The sequence below is a fragment of the Anas platyrhynchos genome, chromosome 1 (assembly GCF_047663525.1).
Source record: "Anas platyrhynchos isolate ZD024472 breed Pekin duck chromosome 1, IASCAAS_PekinDuck_T2T, whole genome shotgun sequence".
NCBI classification, from domain to species: domain Eukaryota; kingdom Metazoa; phylum Chordata; class Aves; order Anseriformes; family Anatidae; genus Anas; species Anas platyrhynchos.
The window spans coordinates 176,428,057-176,454,706 of NC_092587.1; the positions used below are offsets into that span (position 1 = coordinate 176,428,057).

General features: G+C 37.1%; 1 protein-coding gene across 8 annotated transcripts in view; it reads right to left on the reverse strand.

The window, feature by feature from the left end:
• Positions 1-26,650, reverse strand: part of ENOX1 (ecto-NOX disulfide-thiol exchanger 1) — a 365,235-nt gene that overhangs the window by 191,644 nt on the left and 146,941 nt on the right. For 7 of the 8 annotated variants that reach the window (XM_038173160.2, XM_027472220.3, XM_027472199.3 and 4 more), the window contains one exon: positions 5,072-5,119. The exons of the other annotated variant lie outside the window; for it this stretch is intronic. The gene's annotated coding sequence lies outside the window, so the exon portion shown is untranslated. The remainder of the gene's footprint in view (positions 1-5,071; positions 5,120-26,650) is intronic. 8 annotated transcript variants of the gene reach the window in all.

Genomic DNA, 26,650 nt, shown 5'->3' on the forward strand with positions numbered 1-26,650 from the left:
GTTACTAGCCTGATCTTTAAAGGGGTGCCCATTACTTGCAACTCTCATAAACCTCGGTGTTGAGCTGTGGAAATTAAAGACCTGCAGAAGGCAGGGAGGAGTGCTTGGAGCAGTTTGTTTTGGTGTTCACATATCCATATGAACTGCAGAATGAGAATAGACAATTAAAAATTCTTAATACAGCATAGTGCCAAAACCAATGACACAGAAATATTTTTCTGGTGAGTTTACTTCGCAGTCATTTAAAAGGAACAGTAAAAAAAAGTAGAAAGAAATTAATGATTGAAGGCAAGTTATGTTGCGAATGTGCTTTTCCTTAGAAAGCTGTCATTGTATATAAAGGTGAAATAAATGCCTGCAAGTAAAGAAAATACATACCGGTATTTTAAATATTATGCTTATGTTTTATTATGTCCTATTTTTTAAATTATCTACCATAAAATTATTATTTATTCTTCTATTATGACTACCAAGCTACACTGCAACAAACAGGACTTATTGCTATACAAAGACATCTTATTTCATGTACACAGGAAGAAATATGTCTTCTCAATACTTCCTGGGGATGCAGTCCAAGTGTGTGGTCATCACGCTGTAAATCACAGGTTAACATGAGAATGTATGTAAAATATTTCATTTTCTATTATTATTTCTTAAAATATTTGTCAGTAGCATTTTTTCCCTTTTTTTTTTCCCCACTTTTGATTTTCTGCCACTTGTGGCAGTGCACTGCTTTGATTTCAGTTATTTTTTAAAGTAAATAAATAAGGAAATAAATAAAAGAAAACTCACCCTAGAAGCAGTGATTTTCTAGGGAGAGACAGAATATACCCAAGAGAATCAAACTGCAGAACATATGCCTTCTCCATAATGAATCTCCAGATCCTAGGCAATTGCAATTACAGTACCCTTCCACAGCAGGAACCCCTGTTGTTATTGATAACTTTTATAGTTATTGTCATGTTGAGAGGCTCCCAGAAGGTCTGATATTGTAAAACTGAGCCAGGCTGGATTGAAAATGGAAGCAAGTAAAAGCCTGATATTTCTGCCTCCCCTTAGAAACAACTTCCAACATCAAGATGTGAAGAACACCAGAAAGCAAGCTATGGCAGAGGGCTGGGTAAACTGCTAAAAAACCTCCCATCTGAAAGTACAGATTCTATTTTTGCATCTTGAACTTCAGTGAAAGGAAACATACATAAAACATTCTATTCAAAACATTCTAGTGGTACGTATAAAATAAAACTGTATTTGTGGCTTAGAACTTTACTAACCATGAAGGTTGAAGTTTTCCATGTTACGTGTCTGCCTCAGGCTATTCTCCATGTTCTGTTCTCTGTCAATCCTCCCTGTTCTCAGCAGATCAAAAATTAAAAACAACTTGTGCTAGTTCATCTAAACAATTGTGTTATTGCTCAGAACAAGGTTGATGGAGACTTTTTTTTTTAAATGTATATTTTCTTTTGTTAAAATGTTCCACTGTCTCCAGAAAGACAAGCATACTGAGCAGGATCAAGCAAGGTTGCATTTGCTAAGTTTCTGAAAATCTATTCAAATTTGTCTCCATAGAGCTGAGGTCTATGAACACAACTGTTCTTTGTGTGTCCTCAGCAGAGAATTCATACATGTGAGACTTCTGGTTACACCAAATTCTTCTCCCTGATGTCTGCACCTGAGTGTGTTGCAGCCCATGAAGTTGCAGTCCTCCAACTGCATCTTCATGTACCAAATGAAACTTGCTTCTAGACCTCTCCTATTCATTCATCATGGATTCTTCTTTGACCATGATTTTTTTTTCCTTTGTGCCAACTCATCTCTGTATTAATGTCCAGTCAACACAGGAGAAAAGGAAACCCTAGATAGTATTCATGTGTCCTAGCTTTTGCTGCCTAAAACAGGAGACATTCAGATTTGGAATAAACCCTTTTCAGTCAACGGAGAGAAGAGGTTCCTCCTGTGGAATACCTGATCTCAGGTGATTGTCTTAGATTTATTTGATCTCAGCTGTTTATTTTAAGATGGTACGAGTTGTCCCTAAAAATGCTAAATTCTCTTCAAAGAATATAGAGGAAGCTCTGAAAGGCTTGCTCAAATATGAGTGTCAATGTTTTAGGTGACTGCAGTAGAGCAGAGTAAGCCTACATATCCTGACTGAGTGCAAAGAAATAAATAGCAGATGGAAGAGAGACTAAGGTGAATCGAAGATGTAAGGACAGTCCAGACTCAGAAAGGAAGAAAAAGAAAAAGAAAAAGAAAAAGAAAAAGAAAAAGAAAAAGAAAAAGAAAAAGAAAAAGAAAAAGAAAAAGAAAAAGAAAAAGAAAAAGAAAAAGAAAAAGAAAAAGAAAAAGAAAAAGAAAAAGAAAAAGAAAAAGAAAAAGAAAAAGAAAAAGAAAAAGAAAAAGAAAAAGGAAAAGAAAAAAAAGCAAGGAAATGTTGAGTGGCAGAACCAACATTTTGAAAGATATAAAAATCACCCAACTCTGTAAGTAGTAGTTATGTATCTCTCTCCAGAGCCTTGAACTGATCTTAGACAGCTTGAGTTCTCACATTCCTCTGTTTTTACAAAATACCTCTGAAACTCACAAGGAAAATGACTGTCTTAGTCTTTCTTTAACGTCTGGTGTCCATGAAGGGCAGACAGCTTATTATTACCATCAGCTTCTTGACTAACTCAAATGGAAGAGATATGAACTGTGAATCAGACATTTCAGTCTATGGTTAGCCTGTGAGGGCAGTTTGTAAAACACCTTTTCTTAGTTTGTATGTGAAAAGAAGATACCTTTAAAGAATCTTAAGTCAAGCTCCCCCCAGGATGTAAGCCATATCCCGGTATAGGCATTTTTTCTAGATCTTCTATAGTTATGATATAGATTATCCATGGGATTGTATGTTAATGTCTGCTGCATTCAGCAGTCCAATACAGGTTGCTTTTATTGACTAGGTTTACTCTGCAAAGTGAAGATGACTTATTTCCAGCAGGACCCAAAGCTACTTACTTGAAGAAGACCAAAATTATTTCAGGAATAAGGGGTTGAACCACAGCAAAAAGAATTTATATGAAGGCAGTGAGGGAGAGACATTTTTTTCTACATTTGGCAATTAGAAGTTCTCTCTTGGGTGTTGCATGAGGTCATTTTGAGTTTGGGGTGATATGGCAGGAGCATAGCTGTAGACTGAAATAATCACATATTGTGTTTTGAACATACAAAATGCTATGAGAATGTGCTGTACTCTGAAGTACCAAAAATATCTTGAAAAATCAATATCCCAGCCTGGACACCAAAAGTAGGTCAATGTATTTGGTAAAGCTCAACTGGGAGAGATGTGTGCTGGGAATTTCAGTGTTTCAGCCCTCCTGTTAACCTCAGAGGTGGTTGATTTCCAGATGACTGAAACTGGTTTAACCTCTGTTAAGCAAGCTTCTATTTCCCATCTGCATAAGACAGATAAAATCTTGTCTTTGTTCCACTCTTTTTCTGCTTTGTCTGATCTGACTGATTTTATTTATTTATTTATTTATTTATTTTTAACCAGGAACTTTGTATCTGAGCAGCACTTAACACCTCTCTTATTGCTTAATATGCTTTGCTAATCAATATCTGTAAGGCAGTATAAGTGTGGTTCATCTTGCTGAACGATGGACATTTGCAAAGCAGATATTTACATTTAAGGCACTTGTCTGAGGCTCTTTTTACAGAGACGAGAGAAATAAGTGGGTTTTGGCAGTCAATTCATCTGACCTATTTTAGATAGCTCTCGTGATATGAGACAAACAGCATCTGAGACGTGCCTATTTCTCTCCTCTAGCTATGCAGAGGACTTTGGGCAAGTACATCCATCACAGACATCTGCATTGGAGAGGTCCAAATGTGGGCAAAATGAAACCCATCGGTTGCTTGCCCTTATAAATAGAGAGACCAGATTCATTGCAATGAAATAGTTTTACACAGCGGTAAATTTATCTCAGGATTTTTAACATTTTCATACACCTTAAAATGTTCTACTCCTTTTGCCCTGTTGTCCTTATCTTAGACAGATTTAGGATATTGAACATGCACAGATAAGCCTCCATGACTACCTGCTTTGACAGATACATAGATAAGAATGTACTGTTAAAGAGATTTAGCAAGGTTGAGGTATTTAGGAATGGCTTTAAAGGTGCTTCAGAAGTGGTTTACTACCACAAAGGCATCATTAAAGTATTTATTATTTTTTCTACTTCTTATGAGGTAAGGGGTAAGAAGGAAGAAAGGAAGAAAGGAAGAAAGAAAGGGGATATAAATACAAAAGCTCAACATTAATTTAATGCCAAAAGTAAGAAATAAAGCATGGGAGTATGGCCACAAAATTCCCAGTGTAATTATTATTAATACACACCTATAATTTCTATAATTGTATTTTCTTTTTCTACTCTAATTTCTTTTTTCTTTTTTTTTTTCTCATTTTTCTTCTTAAATGCAATCCCTTGAACTTTTCATTATTATTATTATTTTTTTTTGTATATCATGAAAAGGATTATGTAACCTAGAGAATGAAATGTTAAGAAATATTTAATTTTTTCTCTCCAGTTTTCTAATTGAGTAATTGAACTGTCACTGAAATTATTAGAATCATATAATCGTAGAATCATTTACATTAGAAAAGACCTTCAAGATCTTCAAGTCCAACTTTCAACCTGACCTACTGAGTCCCATCACTAAACCATGTCCTTCAGTGCCACAAACTGGGGACCTTTCACGTATTCAGAGAGATTATCTTGAGGAGATTTTAAGTAACATCTTTAAAGAAACTATGTATTTTCAGTACTCAGAAAAGGCAATTAAGCCTTTTTTTTTAATCACTTGAGTTTTTAACAAAGAAAACAAAACAAATTCATGACTGTATTTTATAAAAGCCTACTCATGAGACAGAGCTTGAAAAGAAAAATATTGTTTTCCTTTAGTAAGAACCAAGAATTCTGATTTTTAGTAAGAACCAAGAGTTCTGATTTTGCAGTAATGCAATTTAATAAAGTTTAATAAAATATCCAAGGACACAAAAACACTCAATACTCCCAGAATTTCACTTTACCTTCTGTATGAGAAAGGTCTCTCACTTCTTTGTTCAGTCACCAGTTATCTGTTGAGAGAGCAAGCAGGTGAGCTTCTTCAGGCCAAACTTACAAAGCATTTCTTCATATACCATTTCATGCCTTTTACTTTTTACTGAGCGTTATAATTTCAAACAGAAAATACCATACAATTCAAAACAAAGAAGAGATGTTCCTTTGTTTCTGCTGAACAGCATCCTGATAGCTTCTCCAGCAGTAGAACTGCTCTAAACTTTCTGATACTGTATCTTCCATTTTAGTCCACAGCAGATCTGCTACTCAGCAGATGAATCAGGTACTAAAGACAATTTCATGCTCATCAATCACTAGTGAATACTGAGGGTCTTAATTTTCTAAAGGAAACCCCAACAGGCTGCAGAAAACAGCTTTCTCCAGTTTGCTTTTTTTTTCTTTTTTTTTTTTTAAATTCTGAGAGAAGTATTTAACTTACATTCACTCTTACTTCTGTGCAAGACACGCATATTTGAAGCAGTAATTTCAAGTAACTGATATGCTATTACATGTATATAAATTGTTACAAATTTGCAGATGTTGGTTTTCTAATCTAACCACTGTCAATGTCTTAACTACAAAAGACTGAGTGAGAATCTGTAAAATATTTTGTAATGAAAGCTGAAATCCTTCAAAAATGTAAAAATGTTAGTCCCCTGGGTAAAAAAAAAATAAATCTTACTCAGTACCATAAGGCTTCATTGTGCTAATTTATGACTATGCAAACATGATGCACATACATAAAAGATGCTCAAAGGGAGAATCTTCTGTTATCCCTGAATGCAATTTCAGGGACAGGGAAAGGCAGCCATACGTGGGATGCAACTGTGTGGTTAAGGTTTTCATATTTTATGTGAGACTAGTCTAAACAATCACATATGATGCAAAAGTCACATTTATTTTTACAGGTTTCCAGGAGTTGTATACTGATGCACGTATAAGGGAACATGAGAGAAACACCTGGAATTCATTTCTTTCACCATGAAAGTAGGGCAAAATCTTGTATTTTATTCAATAATGGAAAGAGGTTATTAATTTCTTTTCTGTAAGGTTGCAGAAAAAAAAAAAAAAGGTACATAGCAGACAGTACACAAAAGTTTTATGAATACTCTTATTTACACTGTGCTTAAAAAGAAACGTCTGTGGCTGTTTTATAGTTTCTTTGTTTGCAGACTAAATTTATCTGGTTTACAGGTTCTTTCTGAAAAATAGCTGAAGCATAAAACTCATCCTAGAAATTTGTTCAGTAGTTGTCCTTCTGCTAACAGATACCTGGACAAGCTACAACAATTGAAGAGGACTGCAGTTCTTCGAAAGAGCAGTGGAAAAGCTGGGAGGCAAGAATTAAAATATGAGGAAATTAATTTCCATAACACAGCTGATAGTGAAAGATAGCTATTTGTGCAGTGGCTGCAGTTTCTAAAGAACTGCTTTGTGAACTCCTGGGTTGCTGTGCTGAAGCTCTCAGTACGAAGCCTGGGATGAGCACTGACCACTGCAATGGTGTCCTTACTGCTCTCATGTTTCTAAACAGCTTGTGCTCAATGCTGGACCAACAAACCTATCTACGCAAAGTCTTAATGTCATCCAGCTCCATTGAAGTGCAGGATTGGGCTAAGAGGCCACGGAAGCTGTATATGCCTAGAGTGGTCAAAGAACTTCATCTGCTTTGCAAACAAGCCAGTCCTCTGCATGTCTGTGTGTATATACCCACGCAGATACAGATACATGAGAGCTTCTAACTTCCCAGCAGTAAATCCTTGCTAAAAACACTCTTTAAATGGTGTGTGCACTGCAATTGTGCCCCAATTCACTTCTCTCTTTGATGCAATAACATAGTAATAGGTAAATGGAGCAAATCTACTTCAACACATTTGTTGCTGAGAAGCACGTTTCTGGGAGAGGCTACTCAAGCAGCCTGGATCCTTATCAAACTTTCTTCTTGATGCTGGGATCTTACCAGCCCACTCATAGCACACTTGGAATCACTAAGAAAGCCTCCTTGTATATGTTTCCAGTTGAATATTTACCCATGTATTAATGGAGGTTTGGGACATTGCAAAACATCCAGGTGGCTGGAAAGCCTAAGAACAGAAATCAACTGCACATCATAACAGACATATTTTCATGAAAGACTTGACATAAGGAGAAAAAGAGCAATACAGGTTTGGAAAAGGATAAATATAAAATGTCATAACTCATCTTTGCATTTAGGTGAGCCATCAAATCTTATGCTCTGAAGCCATAGGGGACAGATGACAACATCAGGGTTGCTGCCTTGTAAAAATGATAGTGAAGTTTTTGCCCTTGATGAGGCTCTGGTGTATAATGTTTGTGTAAGAGAGCAGGCATATACATCCTCATAACCATGAAAGCTGCACCAAGATATGTGAGCTGCATTTCAGTAACTCTCCAGCCTACCACTGAACAGTCTGGAAGGCCTAAAGTTGCCTAAAACGTCTTTAGGCATTTCAGAGGAGTAAAGCCAAGACAATCTCGCTAGGCCACTCTCAATCACCTTTGAAAGGTCATGGAGAATAGAGGAATATTCAAAACCCACCTGGATGTGATCCTGTGCAATGTGCTCTAGGTGACCTTACTTGGCACGGAGTTTGGACTAGGTGACCTCCAGAGGTCCCTTCCAACCTCAACCTTTCTGTGATCTGTTCTTTGCAACGGATGGCACTCAGGCCTGGGGGCTGTGCTCCTGCATTCCAGGATGCCCATGGGGATGTTCTTGCTACAAAGTGACCCTTGGCAACAATGGGCATGAGCTCTTCCCTCAGTCCTTTGGCAATTTTTCAGTGGGTTCTGACAGGGAGTCTCAATTAATAAAATTGTGTTTCACCAGTAAGGCTGATTAAATATCTTTATTTACAGATTCTACTGCAATTGTTTTACCCTCCTAATGGTCTCCAGTTTTTGGTCTCAAGTCTTTTTACCTTTTCTATTGATCTATTGATCTCTCTTCTTCTTGAAGAATGCCCTCATTCTACCCCATTAAAGCATTCTGGGTTTAAAAACTTCTGTGTCTCTTGTAGGGGTGGTAGCATGTACCATGCTTTTGCTAGGTCACCATCCCAGGATGATCCAAGAATTTTTATAGTTGTGTCTTGAAAAAGGATTTCTCTCCTTGCCTGGTCCTAGAAAGCTTCTTCAAGTGTCTGGGATGGGTATGATTGACTCTAGCCTTATCAGGTGAGGGAGAAGCAGCACAAATGGGTTCTGTACATTCTTTTATTTTGTTCCCTTATCTCATAACAAGAAAACATAATTTAAACAGCGTTAATGTCATTATCTTTTGTTGGTTTCAACTGAACATTTATTCTACAACTTGGGAAATGTCAATAAGCCTTCCTTATTTTCCCATTTCTCAGGGATAGGAGGCTTCATATTCAGCACACCAAGTTCTGCATCTTCATTATTTGTCTCCCAGCTAAGTCCAAGGCAAAGGGATTAATAAAATCTCTGGAATTATGCTTAATTTAGTGGATGATACCCATTAGTTGTTCTCAGACACATTCACTGCATGACTTGATACATATACTTGACTCCAGATCCATGCAGATTCAAAGTTGAGCTCAACAGCTCTGCAACAAGATGAGGTTTGCTTGGTCCCCATGTCTCTATAATGGAGTCAGAAACCGTGCCATATTTCCAAATTCTTTGATTCTCCACTTCTTGGCCAGTAAACCTTGAAATCCTGCAATAGCTGATGGCACCATAGCCAGAAGCCACAAGAGAACTGATGTTCTCAGCAGACCGAGATCATTGCTTCCCCTTGTTCTTATAGCTAATCAAATCCCACACATTCCAGGTGAAATATTTCCAGTTCGTCACACTGGCATTTTCCACATCTGCTGAAAAACTTCTGCCTGTTTCTGGTATTAGATAGTAATCGTGTGATACTGATATTCCTGCTCATGTTCTTTTCAGCTGTTACTTCAACCCGTCTTGGTTGTGCAATGGCCAATGCACTGGCATACACTGCTGAGAATGATTTTGGCTTTGTAAACAGAACATGCACAACTACTCTATTGACAGGTGAAAAGGAATAGAGAGCTTGCATTTAGCTATGTTGACTCTGCTGTGCTAACACAAATAAAATACAAGGGGAAAAAAAAAAGAAAAAAAAAAAAGCTTTACTTTTATCGCTAGCATTTGAAGATAGCGTACTGAATACACTCTGGGATTAGATCTCCCGAGTCAAATAGTGCTGTATTTACCAACACTTTTCAGAGAAGAATGGCATTTTAAGTGATGCTTAGCAACACGCATCCTCCATTCTATTCTGTCTATTAGTTTTAACACTTTTCATGTTTACCTTTCGTTTTGAGTGCAAAATACACGGGAGAAAAAAAAAAAAACATTCATAGTTGGAATGCCGGCATGTTCGGATAGCACTAGGCACAGAGAGCCCTTCTGTAATTCTGATGTTACATTCAAAGTCTGTCTGGATCTCCCCACAACCAACAAAAAAAAAAAAAAACAAGGCTTCCCTACCCCACAGTTGTCAGCCATCTTTACATGGATGTGCATTTCAGTACAGTTAGTTTACGCTTTATTGAGAAATATATGGCTGTAGGACAGCAGGATTGGCAACCAGCTTTCAAAGACCAGGCTTTATAGTTTATAGTTAAAGCTATAGTTTATGAGATGTTCTACATCCACATATCCCACAGAAGTAGAACATTGAGCTGATCAAAACCTCTTAGGACTGAATTTGTACTCACTGGATTTCAGTAACCCAAAAAGGAATATGAGGATTAATCTTGAAAAAATACAACCATATTCAGCTAATGCACTTGTCCTTAAAAATGGAGAGAGCTCTGCACTTCAAAATATAGTCTTAGCATAAAATAAAATAGAACTGTTAGTAGATAAAATAAACTTTGAGCCACTGCTTCTTATTCTGGAGCTCTATTATGGGGTGTGAATGGCCAAAACTCTGATCACACCCTATTTTCACCTACAATTCTTCTGATTTAAAAGTAGGTGCTGAATGTTAGCATCAGAGATTAGGTGCATACTGAAAAGGAATCAGGGAGGTAGAACAAATGAAAGCCTTTTTCTGTGTTCAGAGTCTGGCAGAAATCACCACGGCTCTAAATAGTAAAAACAAAAATTTTCCTACACTTCACTTTCAAATATTTTCATGTTTATTCCTTACCGTGTAACTGGACTTGTGCTATTACACACCATTACTGGGATTGGTATGTGATTCTTCTGCACGTTTTAATGCAATTTCTACCAGTAACTTACAAACTAAAAAATCAACTACTTTCATCAGGATTAAACCATGAAATCAGAGTTCACACATAATACTTAACCTAAATAAAGAATTCATGGGAAACAGAATCTTGCTATCATAATATTTATTGGAAAGGTATACAGGAAGAAAAAATCCATACATGCTTCTCAGGAAAGCATAATTTCCCAATGGATACCACTCTATTTGACTTGAATCTAAATTAACACTGTGGATTCTAATAGCACTTGGCAAGCTGCAGACACATCATTTTTTAACTTAGGCTTACATTTGAATTACCTGGAACTCAAATTTCCAATGTGACCTTTTCAGGGTTTTGTTTAGGAACAAAAAGAGTTCTCACTAGAGAGAGAAAATACCTTTTAGAGAACAAGATATATTGTTGAGGGTGGAGGCTAAAATAGTACAGTGCTGCTGCTAGTCTAGAATTAGAGAAAACAATGACTATGCATGTAAGCTTTGTTACCTTCAGCTGACAAAAGGGAATATCTTTTTTTTTTTTTTTTTACATTTAAAACTGAATTTCTGATCTTTTGTACTGTGCATTCAAGTACATATTTATTTCCCCTTATGCCTGAAAGTTATAAAATGCAGGAAGGTGTTTTTTGTTGTTATTATTTTTTTTTTCTGCCTACAATAGTAGGCAAGCTGAAGATGTATATGCCAAACGGAATGTTATTTCTGTGTTCAATTCTGCAAGGAGTTCTGCACCAAAGGATTTAATCAATGAGAGCTGGGGCAGTTCTCACCTCTTAAAACAGATGCTGAAGCCTTTAATGACCATCTAAAATTCCAGCATATTAAGATCTCCAATCACCAGAATTTTTCTTTTCCCCCTTGGTTTGCTGAAAATCTGACTTGCAAAGTGTAATATCCTGTTTTGCTGTGTAACCACATCTATACTAGAGCTATAGGCTGCTCTTGTTCCTCATTTCCTTTATCCTCTGGTAAGCTGCACAGACTGACTCTAAAATTGCCTTTTCACTGCCAAATTCAGAAGTATACAACAGGAAATTTCAACTGCATATTTGCATAGAAAAATGTGGAAAGCATGGGAGAGCCAAATACAGCTTTGAGTCTTTTTTGTAGTGTGCCTAAAGCCACAAGTGGAAAAGAGAAATGCAAAAACTGATATGGTTATCTAATTGCTAAATATTTACTTAATGCAATCATCTTTTATTGAGGAAGAAATAGAAGAAGATGAATAAGAAAAGTTCAAATATTTACAACAAAGTGTAGTATTACTTACTATAGATGTGGTTTAGCACTAATTTTGGGGAAGGCTACTAAATCAGATAAAGATCAGTTTATATTATTTGAACTGGTCATGCCCTACTGTTCCACAAAGGTGTATTTCGAAGGATACCACAAAATTAAACAGCTCTTCCTCTGAGTCAGCTCTTTTATTTTTGTTCTTCTGCCTGTTTTATTTGTGGGTAAAATTTTTGAGTGAGTGGTCCACCGTCCAACTTGTGTCATTCTGACCCATATGTCAGTTTAATAAATTCTTTCTCCTGTGTTATCAGAAGAGGCATGCCAAAAGGGCAGAATCACAATATTCAGATCATTCCCCCCACTGCCTGTGAACCTGAAAACTGCTCTACATTGAGATAGATCAACCAGGAACTGCAATGGGAACGGTGCACTTTTATCTCTGGAAACCTGAAGAGGTCTGGTTAGAAATCCATAGAATCACAGAATCATTTAGGAACATGGTTTAGTGATGGGACTTGGAAGGTCAGGTTGGTGGGAAGGTCTTTTCAACATAAATGATTCTGTGATTCTAAATGATGACCCATCTTGCCATGTACAAGCATCACTTATGTACTTCCAGGAATGGGTACTCCACCACTTCCCTGGCAGCCCATTCACGGAAGCAATAAAAAATAAAAAATAAGTCCTCAGAAAGCAGCTCAGTAAGCCTTAGGGTTTTGAAAGCAGTTTTCCAATATATGGAAGCTTTTGCCTTGGAAGGAAGAATTTGGGTAGGTGTGTGCTATTCGTCATACAAGGTCCATGGTTTGGAAAATGAACAAGAGCTACTAGCTAGTGCTCAGAGTTGCTGCAGGAACTGGTGAACACACCAATTAGTAGTGGATGCCTACAAAACATCACTTTTGTCCCGTTTAATGGATCTAATTTATATGAAGTGTATTCAAAACATCACTTAAGGTTATTACCACATCTCTGAAATCATTTCATTCAACCGAATAACTGAAACGTTTTATGTACCTTTTATTAATGCATAAACATGATTAACTTGCACTTTACCCATCTGAAATATTAAAACGTTAAAAGGAGCATAAAAACAGAAAATTACTGGACATTTCCTGGTTGTTGCTGAGTGAGATAGGCAGGTGGAATGAACCATGACCAATCTGTGCCTTTTCCCTTCAATACGAATGTCTCTAACGAAATCTGATGTCAATCAGAAACTCTCATCAAAATGTCCTATCATTTGCCATCAGTCCCTTTGAACAACATAACAATCTGAAAATTGAATAGGAAAGAAGTGTTTTGTTAAAGATTGTCCCAGCAAAGTGACTGCCTTTATTATTTATATCCCACTTATATGTCTAATGTTGCATCTGCTTCTGGTTGACTACAGTCAGGTTAAATTTAGATCTAACATGAGGTACATACTGTGCTATACAGTCAACTGCAGCTGAGATTCTGTGCAGAGTAGTTTGAAATATATTATTTCCACAAAGATGTGGTGTGAAGGCAATGTTACAACGTTCTTCAGCTGAAATTTCTCTTTCCCTTCCCAAAAATATTTTCCAACACTGTGGTAACATGAATTATACTAATCCTCCCTGGGCCAGAACGAAGTGCTTGAAGAACGAACAGTATGAACTCAGGAATTCTGATCCAGATCATTAAAAGAAATAAAAATCTGTCTTTCCTGAAAAGCATAACTAGGTAAGGAAAGAGAAAGGATGCAGCAGGAGAAAGGGGAAAGTATGTGGAAAGAAAAAAAATATCTTTTAAACAATTTGATTAAAAAAAGAGTATATTAAATTTGATATTAGTATTGATGGGGCTATGATATTGCTAAGAGCAAGTCTTCACTATGTCCCATCCAGAGTGTCTAGTATAATATTGTTTCATTTTCTGTAGGCTTTTAACTGGCCCCTTGTCTAATTGCATGTAAACGCTACTTAATTTACCATTGCTTCAATTCTTACACATTTTTCAGTACGCTGTATACACACAACTATAAGCAAACTGCTTCTCAGCAGATGATACAGTTTTGCTATTTCTTCATGCAAATTCTTTTTTAATAATTACAGAAGTACATTTAAATGATGTATGCTGCTTTATGATACTAGAACTGTTCAGATAGGATACACTCCAATCCTTTTGTATTGCTAAAAAGACAAACTTCAGATTCAGTTTGATGACAGAAAACATCAACTGGTGTACCAAGGGAATCTAGGAGCTGAAGTATAAGCTTTCTTGGAAAGAAAGGAAAGTCACTAAAGTCTAAAAACACAAATTCATTTAGAGACTTTTGTATCTCCAAAACCTCAAATTCACATCTGAGGTTTTACTGATTTGTTGGTTCTTAGCCTGTCTCTTCTCTAAAACATTGGGTAGTGTCCAGCCAAGAGTCTTTGTCTTTCTAGGTTCATTGCTGCAGAAAACCAGCAGCAGTTGCTTTCAGGTTGAGTAACACTCCTCTGGACCTGTCTTCTTAAAAAAACAGGAAAAATGCTGATATTTAATCTTGGGAGAGCTGCTGAATAATGCTTGTGTTCTGAACACTGCTTGCTCAGAAGGCACTGTGGGCTCCTAGAGGCTAGCAGAAACAGCCAATCTGCAAATGGGTTTGGAAGCCCAATTCTCTCCAGACTGCTCCTGCACCTCTGTGCCAGGAACCACGAAAGCAGTGCACAAATCCTGCCCCACACTAGCAGGCAATAGGGACGGTGTGCTTGAAGTCTCAACAACTCCATTATTATCTACATGATAAGCATAGTGGGGGACTGTTTGTACAGCCAGAGAGATTTGGGGAGATTATGTCTCGTGCCCACTGACAGCATGGCTGTGTTCCTGTTGCAGCGCACATCCCCTGAATTCTGTCCAAGCATTGCTGCATTGTCTTTAGAGCACAGACTTTGGTTTAAAAGTCATCTTCTGGCACTCAATTTGCAGAATAGCTGGCTGTTTGGCACCCTCTGCACCAGATGTTATCTTGCAAACGAAATGCACAAATGCTTATTCCATTCTCACAATAAAATAATAATCAGAATTAGCTCCTAATTCTGTGATTCAAAGCTAATAGCATTTAGGATTTATAAATATGTAACAGACGTATGTTAATTTTGTAACTCTGTTAAAAAATGGCACGTAGCTCAAGGAACGAAGCAAAATGTGTCATAAATAAGCCTAACAATACGGATTTAACTTATTAGCAGTTTTGGCAGAATGACTGCAAAGAAGATTGCGGTTGTGAAGCACGTAGGTTATTTGACAAAAGAGAGACTGTTACTCAATACAGAAACAATACTAGTTTCATTTTAAGTATTAAAAAAAAAAAAATGTCTGAAATATCCTCCATATTAGAATGTTTATCTCTAATCTCAAGGTAGATTTCAAGTCATTAGTTAAAAGATTTTAAAAGACCAGACATCAAGGTGCAGTGTATCATAGACCCTGCTATATTCATTAGGACAGATACAGGAAAGAAGAAAATTTTAGAACTGTCTAGGAGGTTAGAGATTAAAATGGGAATGAACAGCATTGTTGGTAACTGGATAAATGGGTAGAATGAACTGTTCCTGCACACTAAGAGTGAGGACTATGAGTGCTTTTGCTTCACAGTAATCAGTTTTATGAAAGAGGGAGGAGTTTTCAGACCCCAGTTAGATAGCATGATGACTTGGGCACTTTATTTTCCATTTTTTTTTAATTATTTTTTTATTTTTATTCCTTCACTGTGGCTATTTCTATTCTAATTGTGATAGATATGAAAAACTAGGTTTCAAAACAAAAAAAGGTTAAACTAATAATAAAACATTATATACCATCAATATGTATTTATCGTACTCTGAGTGTCTAAGGTTGAATAAAGAGCTTGAAGATTTTTGGTTGAGAAGACTGAAGTAATGAAAACAATTTCCTAAAATAAAATACAAGCATTGTCAAGAGTTCTTAAATAAAAGTCCACCAAGATTAGTTTCCATCTCAAAAAGACTTGAAAATTGGTTTCTTCAGATCCCCAATCAAATGTTTCAATAAGAGAAATTTTGCGTATTGAAACATAAAAACAGACAACTGAGAAATGTGATAATCCTGCACAGTGGAAAGATTTTATATCATAATCACTGCTATCACTAAAAGGTTAACAAGATAATTTACATTAACTACATCAACTTGTTCATCACTCCTCAACACTGTATTCATTCAAGACCAACCCCTGCTTTTCTTTTCCACTAAATCAAAAGTCAAAAAACAGTTATTGACTATAGCAGTTTTCAAGGATATACCATTCTCTCAAACTTATGTGCCTCCTTACTTCTGGCAACTTCTCTTTCATTGAAAAAGAATAATACAAAGCAGATACTGAAACTTCCCTCTTCTGTGAACTTCTTCATGTGTATTAAAATTTATAGAAGAACAACAGGAAACAGCCATTGTATTTTTATTGTTTTTCTTTGTTTAAAGAAAGACTCGAAGTATCAATCACATAGTAGAAGAGGGGTGGTAAGAAATGGCGCAAACAAGAAGAGGTACAAGGAAAATACATCCCTACTCTGACATTGGTCTGATATCTTGATGTCAAAACTGCAAAATATGTGCCGTTAAAACGTGGCTTTTTTAACATCCTTGTTCCTACTGTTAGTTACTAACCTGTTTAGGGGAAGGAGGTAGGAAGGAGGAATTTCCTTGTGTACCTTGTATTCTCAGCTGCTTAGCTGCTTCAAAGGCTCATGGGGTCCACTGATGTTTAGCACAAACCATAATAACTCTCATGTTGGTCTAACGTGAGCCAAAAGATGAACGCTGTCACACAATAGGACATAGGGAACCAAAACCACACTTTGCTATCTGATATCCTCTTCCGTGCTGTGCTCTGAGGATCACATCCAAGCTGTTGAAGGTATCTCTCAGAAATTAACAACTGAAGGTCTTCTGCCATATGCTCTGATAATGGAATTAAAATTTATTGGTTTAATTGCCAGAGAACTGGAAATGTATGAAAATAAAGTAATTCCCTGATGATGGGCCAATGGACAAATAGGCTGTAAGAGGAACATTCAGAAAAGATAATGCCATAACAGGCATTTATAACTAATACATATTTTATTCATCTACACTCACTTTGGGAGGGTTTAGGGAAGTTCTCATGGTGGAAATTTTCAACTGCCACACACAAAGGATCTGCTTATAAATGATATGCCATTAAAAGGTATTATAAAGCAAATAGGCTGAAAGATCAGTAAATGTAAGGTGGTATTCAACCATGAGTTCAAAAGGCAATGAAAGGTAATGTAGCACAACTATTAATTGCAGCATGTTAAGTCTTAGCTAAAGACAGCTCTGTTACCAGAGGACTGAGCTGTGTAAAACATAAGGCCAATTTTTAAAAAACTGTTTGACAAAGAATCTTGGGAACAATGTACCAGAGATCTCAATGTCCAAAGGTGACAAATAATAATGACTATTATAAAGAATTGACTTAGTGGGCACATGAACAGAGTCAATACAGTTTCTGTAAAGACCAAGTCACACTGGCAGTCCTTGAAAGACCTAATATGCATACAGATAAGGCAAATTTGGCTAATATAATCAGGATTTTCAGCAAAATCTCTCATTCAATAAAATCTAAACACCCATAGGATAAGAGGTAAGTCCTCAAATGTATACAAATTTGATTTAAAGATAGGAAAGAGAAGGTATATATCAGTTTTCAGGGTCACTAACACAGGTCACTAATAGTATTTAGAGGGGAGTGTTATAGGGACCCCACATGTTGAACACAGTAGTGAAGCTGAAAGGCAGTAGTTACCAGTATGATAATAAACCTGATGATGACACTAATTTGCTCCAGATAGTAAAAATGAAGGCAACTGGAGAAGTACTGCAACAGGACGTGACTCTATGTCAAGACCAGGAAGAAACAAAGACCAGCAGGAACAGATCTGTACACTGAAGCAGTTGTTGCTGAAGATCACATATGACCTACACTTCAGCACTGGTTTTATTATTATTATTATTATTAAACTTCAACTAGTTTTAGTCTGCTTCCATGGATTGAATGCCTGTCTGTGTACAGGGCACTGAAATTGCATTTCTGGAGCTTATCTTTTGGTTCAATTTTGTCTGAAAGCAGTCCAGTCTGTGGGCTCTCAGAACCTCTTCAATGTGAACAAATGCACAGTAAGTGGAGATGACCAGGAGATTTGCTTCAAAAGCACTCTCTTGCTCCCACACTCCTGATATAGGAGCACTCATGAGGCTCAAGGGCCAAGCAATAGAATAGCAGGTGAAAATGAAAATAGATAAATTTAGATTGCTGGACATGTGGAAAAAGCCAACAATCATGACTTTACACAAAAGGTGGTGAAGTCTGGGTAGACTTCATTCTATCAGACTTCAAATTATCAGTTACAAATGAAATCTGAGTCACAATAGTCAGTTCTATGAACAGCTCAGCTCAGTGCTTATGAAAGTAAATTAAATTACCAGGAAAGGAAAAGAAAACAAATAGAAATATCATTCTCTCACTGTAAAAAAAAAAAACATATCTGTTGCTTTCTCCACCCTAAAAGGATTTTACCATGCAGATTTTACCATCCACAAGGTAAAATTGAATAAAACGAGAGGAGGGTGGCAAGTAACCATAAAAGGCATGGAGCAGCTTCAAGGCAAAATATGACCATGCGGAGTGGGCTTTTCAGCCTGGGAAGTAACTGAGGATGGGATGTGAGAGACATTTGCCTAATTGTTAGGGGAATGGAGAAGCTGGAAGAGAACAACTAACTGTTCAGTGTATCTCTCAGATGGAGAACTGGGGCATACCACATGAAAACAGCATGTGGTAGATTCAGAGCTAGGAAGAAGATGAGCTTCTTCATACAACACGTAGTTAAATTGTAAGTTCTTGCCACAGGAAGCTGTAACTACTAAAAGTTTACATATGCTGAAAAGCTGACTGCACCACTTCATAAGAATGATAACCTGTCAAGGGTTATCACCTCTGGCTCAGCTAGCCTTTGAGCAAGGAATTGCTGCAACAAGTGTTTTTTGGAAAGTAACCACACCTTCCTGCTCTTTCCTAGGCATTAATTTCAGAGCTGAAGACAGACTATTGGGTTAGACTGCCTTTTGTTCTGACTCAGCATGGCTTCTCTTATATTAGTCAATAAGACTAGCCTCCTAAATAAAAATTTGAAGTTGGCTCTGGAACAGAAAAAAAAAAAAAAAAAAAAAAAAGAGTTTGACTCAACAGAAATTTGCTTTTTATTTACTCCAGAACATGATATTGGACACTTAAAGTTATAACCCAAATTTGTGTTGGGAAAAGAGTTCACATGTCACAGTCCTACATGAACATGATGGAGAACTGTAAATGTCACAGAATATACACTTTTGGAAGTCTAAAGCTGTCTTTCAGCATTCAGAATTGCATTTTCTCTATGTATTTATTCCTTTCAAATGAATTTCCTAGCAAATGATCATGCATTTAGAATGCTAAGATCAATTTGATTAAAATTTCTTATACATGATGGAAAAAGAAATATGTCAGTAAAGCATGTCAGTTATTAATGACACACTCTACATTATGGTAAACTGAATGCTCTCAGTAGGCTGGAGGATTTGATTGTAGTGTTTTGAGCCTGTCTTATAGAATTGCACACTTTGCCTTTTGGACAATATTTATTATACCTTAGAGAGCACCAACAAATACTTTCACAAAAGCAGTAATTTAATAGTATTTACTCTTTTTTTTTTTTTTTTTTTTTTTTTTTTCCTTTACAAAGCCTTTTGGGAAGAGTTGGGAAGGCTTCCCTTTTTGGAGTCTTCCCCTATTCACTTTTCCTTTCAGAGGTGATTTTTGGGTACAGTTTGCAGAAGTCTCACTTTTCCCTCATTCTTTGAAAGCCACACAGTAATTACCCTAATTTAAAATTACCCAGTTTTATAATGTGCTAATTTAGAGTTTCAGATAAAATATTGATATTTGGTGCCAGGGATGAGTTATTATAAAAAACATTTGGTCCCTGTATTTTGCAAACTGCGATTTTTTCGAATTTGTAATGGAGTCAAAAAGACAGCATATGTTGGCTGGGTGTCACTAATGATAATAACTATTGCTCCCAGCTGTTTTTTTCTTTAAATACAGGACACAGCTGAAATAAGATCTGCATCTGCCACTATTTGGCTTCCCTAAATTTGATCATATACGTCCTGATTAACTGTGAGCATAATTACTTCATTCAACAAGTCCCATACAAAAAGAAGGAAAACATAATTTAAAAATGATCAGAGTGTCTGGATGAAAGTGGTCATTTCTAGTACAGCAGGGTCTCTTGTTTTTTTTTGCACTTTAACCATTACTACTGGCTAAAATTCTTATTTCATAGAGTTGTTATGAACAAGCAGTTAATAAGGCAGCTGTCTATGGCTTCATCAGTTCCATGTAAACTAAGCCATTATTTGGAAGTGATGACATAACTGACAAGGAAAAGGTGATTAATCCATCATATCAACTAGGACTCTTTAGACTGTGAGTATAAATGCGCATTATTCATTTGATCCAATTATTCCATATATTGCTACAACAGATAATTTATATACATTTTTTCTTTTCCCAGATCTGGAAATTAAAGCTTTGCATAAAAAATAAATGAATAAAAAAAAGAAAAGAAAGGAAAAACAAATTACAGGGGTGTTGGATTATGAGAAGTTACATACGTGAACATAAAGTAGCATTATGGCTGCCACGCAACACTAGGCCTCAGCAGCATTGTCTGCTATGCAAAATATTCATACCATCAAACAGGTGAAATTAACAATTAGTTGAGCTCACATCTTGCTTAATGATAAATACACACAAGACCAAGTTCAGCTCATTGCTACACTCAGCCTTGCCAGCTCCTGAGGACAGACAGGTTTTATACCTACCTTGGGGAGACCAGGGATGCCCAGCGCCAGGCCAGGGGCAGTGGGCACCAAGGGGCAGGCAGGAGGCTCCCTCTGAGCACCAGGCAGCACTTCTGTGCTGGGTGGGCGGCTGAGCACTGGCCCAGGCTGCCCAGAGAGGCTGGGGGGGCTCCTCCTGGCAGAGCGGCACAAGGCGCCTGCACGGGGCCCTGGGCACCCTGCGCTGGGGGCCCTGCTGGAGCAGGGCTTGGGGATGGGGGCCTCCAGAACTCCCTGCCAGCCTCAGCTGTGCTGTGGTGCTGTGATACCAAAATCCCTCACTCAGTTGACACCCTGACCACCCTTGACTTTCGAGAGTACTACTGGGATACAAATGCTGTTGCAGCAGCCATTTGGGGACCCAAAGATGCCTTGCCCCCAATGATGTCCTTTCCTTACTCTTTGAGACACTCCTTGGCACAGACACAGTAGGAGAATGCACCTTCTCTTTTCATTGTTGCCTGCATAAGAAAATTACTACTATTTTACCTTCAGCATTCCTCCTACCGTTGACTAGGTGAAAAGAAAGACAATCAGGGTCTAAAGAAATGCTAGCAATGACGCCATGTCAGTCACCCTCACATTACAGCACACATACAGCCCTCACGTGTATAACACTTATACAGAAGTGTTACTCCTCATTGCCATGACCTGATGTACTCTTCAGAGAGATGGACTTACACCCTAATCTTTGCAAAAAACATGACATATTCCATCAAACTGGAAATCCTGTATCATCCATGCTCCTTTACCAGGATTACACTTTTCTATGAGACAACAAAAAGAGGCCCCTGAAGAAAGTAAACTAGAAGTCTTAATTCACCACTTTGGAATAGCAAATCCTGTACTTATTTTGAGGCTGGAAACAATATCTCAGGCACAGTCAAAAGTGAAGCATGAAAAATGAAAGAACTCTTTGAACACAGACGTTGCCCCAGCTTTTACTAACCATCCAGTTGCAGCGAATTTACTGTTAATACACATGAGTTCTTAAATATACTTGCTATTTAAATTTCACAAAAAAAGGATTTGGAGTTTTGTTCACATCAAAAGAGTTATAACAAAGAAACAGGAGACTGAATTTATGATTAGGAAAAGCAGACACATTCATTTTCTTTTCCAAGCAAAGCACCATAAGAAAACCACACTCTGGCTGCTGAAGTTATTCAGTGATGGAGAGTTTAGATTAGCATGCAAACAAGAAAATGTTTGACTACATAAAAGATAACCTGAGTACCAGGACTATATTTTATGCAGAAACTAGTTATAAAACTGCTGCATAAATGATCCCCATAGGGATAATTTAAGGAAAATAATCTGAGATATTTACGTACCTGACAAACATTCAAGACTATGGGAGATTTCGCTGTTTATATGCCCATCATCTAAGCCTTGGCTGGCGTATCCAAGGTCACGCTGACCATGGCAGCTAGCCTTGGCACTGGGAGCAGCCCTGCTATGTGAGAAAGGCTAATCAGCCCAGGTGGAATATCACACTACAACAGACAGCCTCATAGCACCAAGACTCATGTGTTCACACTGCTCAGGTGTTACTGCAGTCTGCCGTATAGGCAAATCCTAGGGTGCGAAAGCTAGCAGGACAGCTGAGCTCCAGACTGTGTTTATTAACATTTCATCTAAGCAACAGTCTACAAGCCCGCTGCAAAATGTTCACAGCCCAAAGGCTGCATCTCCCTCACCTCTTCACTTAGAGCCTTCCCAAAACAGTGCTTCAGCCTCATCAGCTTCCCTCCTTTCCTCCTATTGCACATCTCCCCTCTGAAATACCATATCCTACCTTGCTCCTGCGTCCTCAGCCCAGAGCTCCTGCAGGCACTGTGGAATACACAGCAGAGCTTTAAGCTGCTACTTCAAGTCAGAAGCACCGCACATGTCAGAGCATCACACATTGATCCTGTGCCTATTTATTTTATTTTCTTACTTTGTAGTGCCAGCAAGATGTTTCTCTTGCATTTTGGGCAATAGCACTAACACTGGATAACCAGCAAGAGAGTCACATTGCAAAAGCTTATGAGCCACATGCATTTTGCAAGCTGGAGTTTGGCCATTGTCATCATAAAATGAAAATGGACCAGGTGTAGAAAAGGGCTGCAAAAATCAGGTTGGAGAGAGCTTTTTTTTTTTTTTTTTTTTTTTTCTCGAAGGGAGATTAGAGGGGCTTAGATTGTTTAGTCTAGCAAAATGAGAGGAACAGCTGAGCAGGAAGGTAAGGCAGGATATGTTTGCTCTCTATTAATTATTAATTAATACTCTATTAATTATTAATAAAGAACTATTCAAGATAAAAGGTAATGGTGTCACAAAACAAATGGATAAAGGTTGTTCATGAATATATTTAGGCTAGGAACGCAAATAAAGTTCTTAACCATTAATTGGGTTTGGAAACAGCTTTCCAATGGGAAAAGTGGAAGAAAAAGGCCTCAAACATTTCTAAGATGAAGCCTGTATGAAGAGACTATATTTTCCTGAACTCCATACACCAAGAGTTGATTAAAGTCTTTTTTCCCAAATCTGATCTCCCTGTTAAGGTGAGATGCTAAGCCCTAGTTTTTAACATCCTTTCCCAAATCTGGGGCAAAGAAGATGCCAGAATGTTTCCTTTTCTAAATGCAGGGAGGAAAGCAGAGAATTTTGTTAACTGTTTCTTATTTATGTTTAATATGATAAAGTCCACTTTAAGTATGACCTTGAGGAAGACCTCTGAGTGGTAATCTCACCTGTTTTAAGATGGCTATGGTATTTCATGGTTACCATCGTGACCTGAGTTTGAACCAGTAGGCCCTAAAACTTATTTTTAATATCTGCAACAGCACAGTTCTCCTAAAATCCACTTCAGATACGTGGATCCATCACCAGAAGCATAAAAAGAGATAGGTGATTGCAACAGCAGTGGATGATGCTCCAAATGCAGTTTTCAAGAAGAAATTTATTAAAACTGAACTGTAGTACTGCACTGACAAGCTTGTCTGTTGAATAATATTGTGGTCAATGTTTTGTCATAAATACACAACTGATATCTAGAATACAGAAGTGACATTTAATTTTTACACAAAACCTGTGCTCATCACAAAATGTTCTTTCCTGATACAAGTCATCCAACAAAAAAACAAGGATTTATTTTGAATATTGGGTCAAATGCACAGGCATATATCATGGCATTAAAATACAGTTTTGCTGTGCTCTGTTGGAATAGTCTTCTTGTGTACTTAACTTCTTCATGAGAAAGAGAAGTCAAAGATATTTGGACTAGAAGGGCAAAATACACCAGAAAGATCAAAAAGAAAAGTTTTCACTAATAATTTAATATAACGTGAATTTACATATATTTAACTATAGTAATATATATTAACGTATATTTAATAATTTAATATAGCATGTGTATAGACACACAGGAAAAGGACTGTGATAGTTTGAGAATGTAGGGATTCTTTCAGGACTGAAACTTGGACTTAATCCAATTAAAAAAAAAAAAAAAAAGAAAGAAAGAAAGAAAAGAAAAAGTATTTCTGTCTAATAGAAGTTTCATAAACCTCTTAGAAGTTTTAGTACAGTTCCCTGTGAGAAAAGAATCCGCAGAATGAGCCAATATGTGGCATTTATGTGACAGCATTATCAAAAGGCTCGTATACTCATTCAGTCTTGCAACTGCAGCTTCTCCAACCTCAGCAAATGTTTTCTTTCAAAACAAGGTTGAGGTGCACCATTTCACAGAAAGGAATAATTTGCCCCCACCCCTCTTCAGTTGCATTTGCTTTCTGGTTCAGTGGGTGGCTACAAATTTTACATCAAATTTAAATGTGATACAGAAGCTCCATGAACAAACTTGAGCTTCCCAGCCTAGCCACACAGATCCCTTGCTTTTCAGTTGTTATGAGTTAAATTCTGTTCAATCATCCCACTTTAAAGTCAGTAGTGTAGCCAAAAAAATTTCCACATTTTTTTCCCAGCCAAAATAGGTTCTTCCATATTTTCTTTGGTCTACAGGCATATAAAAGCAGCCACCAGCTGGGATAAGCAAGATACTAGCCTCCTCTGGGAAACCAGATCTGTGAGTCTCTCTGCCTCCTGACACTGTGCCTGGTGTCCAGAAATTTCAACAGCTGTAACTGGAAGTTTAATGGAATAACAGTGATGAGCATGATTTGTTTTTCCAACAAATAAAATAATAAATAAAAAAAAAAAGAAGAAGAAAATGCACAAGCTATTCCAGTTTCACAGCTTTCAAGAGATATTTTTTTGTTTGTTTACATTTGTTCTGTGTATAGGTCCAATACGAGCATTACTCACTATAAATAAGGAAAAACTAACACTTGCTTCTAAAGCAGCAGTGCCGTGCTGGGATTTCTGACTGAAAAAGATGATGGGTGTACAAAATGAATGCAGCAAGTTCCTAAACTCTGCTTACAAACCTGCTCCCTACAGAAGCCACAGATCTATATTGAGATGGACAGATTCGGCAGGCAGGATAGAAACCCAGCAGTCTGTAGAGCCTTCATATATTATATGAATTTTATTTACATAGACAGTCCAGTGAAGCACGTTATACTAAATGTCTTAACCATTTCAATACTTGCCTCTGTTGAAATTTGTTTCCTTGCTTCACAGAACTGGGTTAGGAAGGATTTTTCATCTCGTAAAAGGAAATTGATGTAATTACAACAGCCCTACTCCAATAGCAGGGGATGCACAACTGATTGCTGGGGCCATCGATTGATTTTGTTTGTTTGTTTGTTTGTTTTAATTATCCTCCTTCGGATGCCTGATTGTGATTTAACGTCAAAGTACTCAGAAATTAATGGGATGATCATGTGCTACCCTTGCTTATATAGTTGTCAGCACTGGGAATGAATTGAGGAACAAAAGAGAAAAGAGAGGACTGGGCAGTTGCAATGAGATAAACAGAGCAGGTCCTGATCCAGCTTGTCAGATCAGGATCTAAACACAAATGAAAAGAACTATTTAGCCACCCGACAGCTATTTCAGAGAGAGTGTATAAAAAATACTGCTCTCCCTTATTTATAAACCATAAGTTAAACTAAAATACTGTATCCTGAAGAGTTTCCAGTCAGGATCAAATGTAATTGCATACTGGCTACTGTTTGTTTTTAAACGACTGAAATATCAAAGTAATTTCAGGAACTCTGCTGGAAAATGGGATTTGTAATGAAAAATATCTGCTGACCCATAGAAAAATGAAAGTATGGTTTGTGTTCCCATTTTTTTATGGTGCTTGACAAATTGACATACAATTGTTAATTATGGACACTGAACACCCCATGATTATGCATAAAATATTCCAGCTGATTGGAGCATAAGTCCAATAGCATTTGCAGGAAATTAAGTAGGATTCTTATAGATACAGAAGGCTACGAATTTTGAATCATGATATAATTAAATTTCTGAAGCAGATATTCAAAATGTTCCTAATTTTTATTTAGCATTTAACCGTATCACAACCTAAGAGGGTTCTCTGGAGAAATGTTTTGAATGCATACTTTCACAGCCATTGTGTGACACAAATCTGCAGATTACTGAAAGTCTTTCAAAAGAGTGTAATTTTTGATATTTATTTATGTAGGATTTTTTTTTTCCATTTTCCATCTAAAATGAAGAAAACAGAAAAGTCAGTTTCACTTTGGAAGTATCGAAAAATGTGAGAACACCAATTTGGGTTGAACCCAATGATACATCAAAAATACAATTTTTATTACAACATTAAAGGAAAGGTGTCTGTTGTAATAAAAATCCAAAATGGAAGGAAAAAGTATAAATTTGCCAGAGATTTATTTCCCCCACATGACATCTCCTTTGTATCAAATAATAGGAATACATACTGTGTTTTTACATGTTAATCTTAAGCCAAGCATTGGACTAGATGATCTGGGAGGTCTTTTCCAACCTTAATGATTCTATGATTCTGTATTATGAATCTATATAACTTTCTCAGCTCTGGAAGGTCTTGGTTGCTCCTTCAGATTTGGCATGCAAATCTGAACATGACACATGAAATAGTGCCCCTGGATTTCCAAGGCAATGCCTTAGAAAGTTACTGACATTTCCAGCTTCTCTACCTCTTCATTCAAGATACCAGAACAACAGCACATGC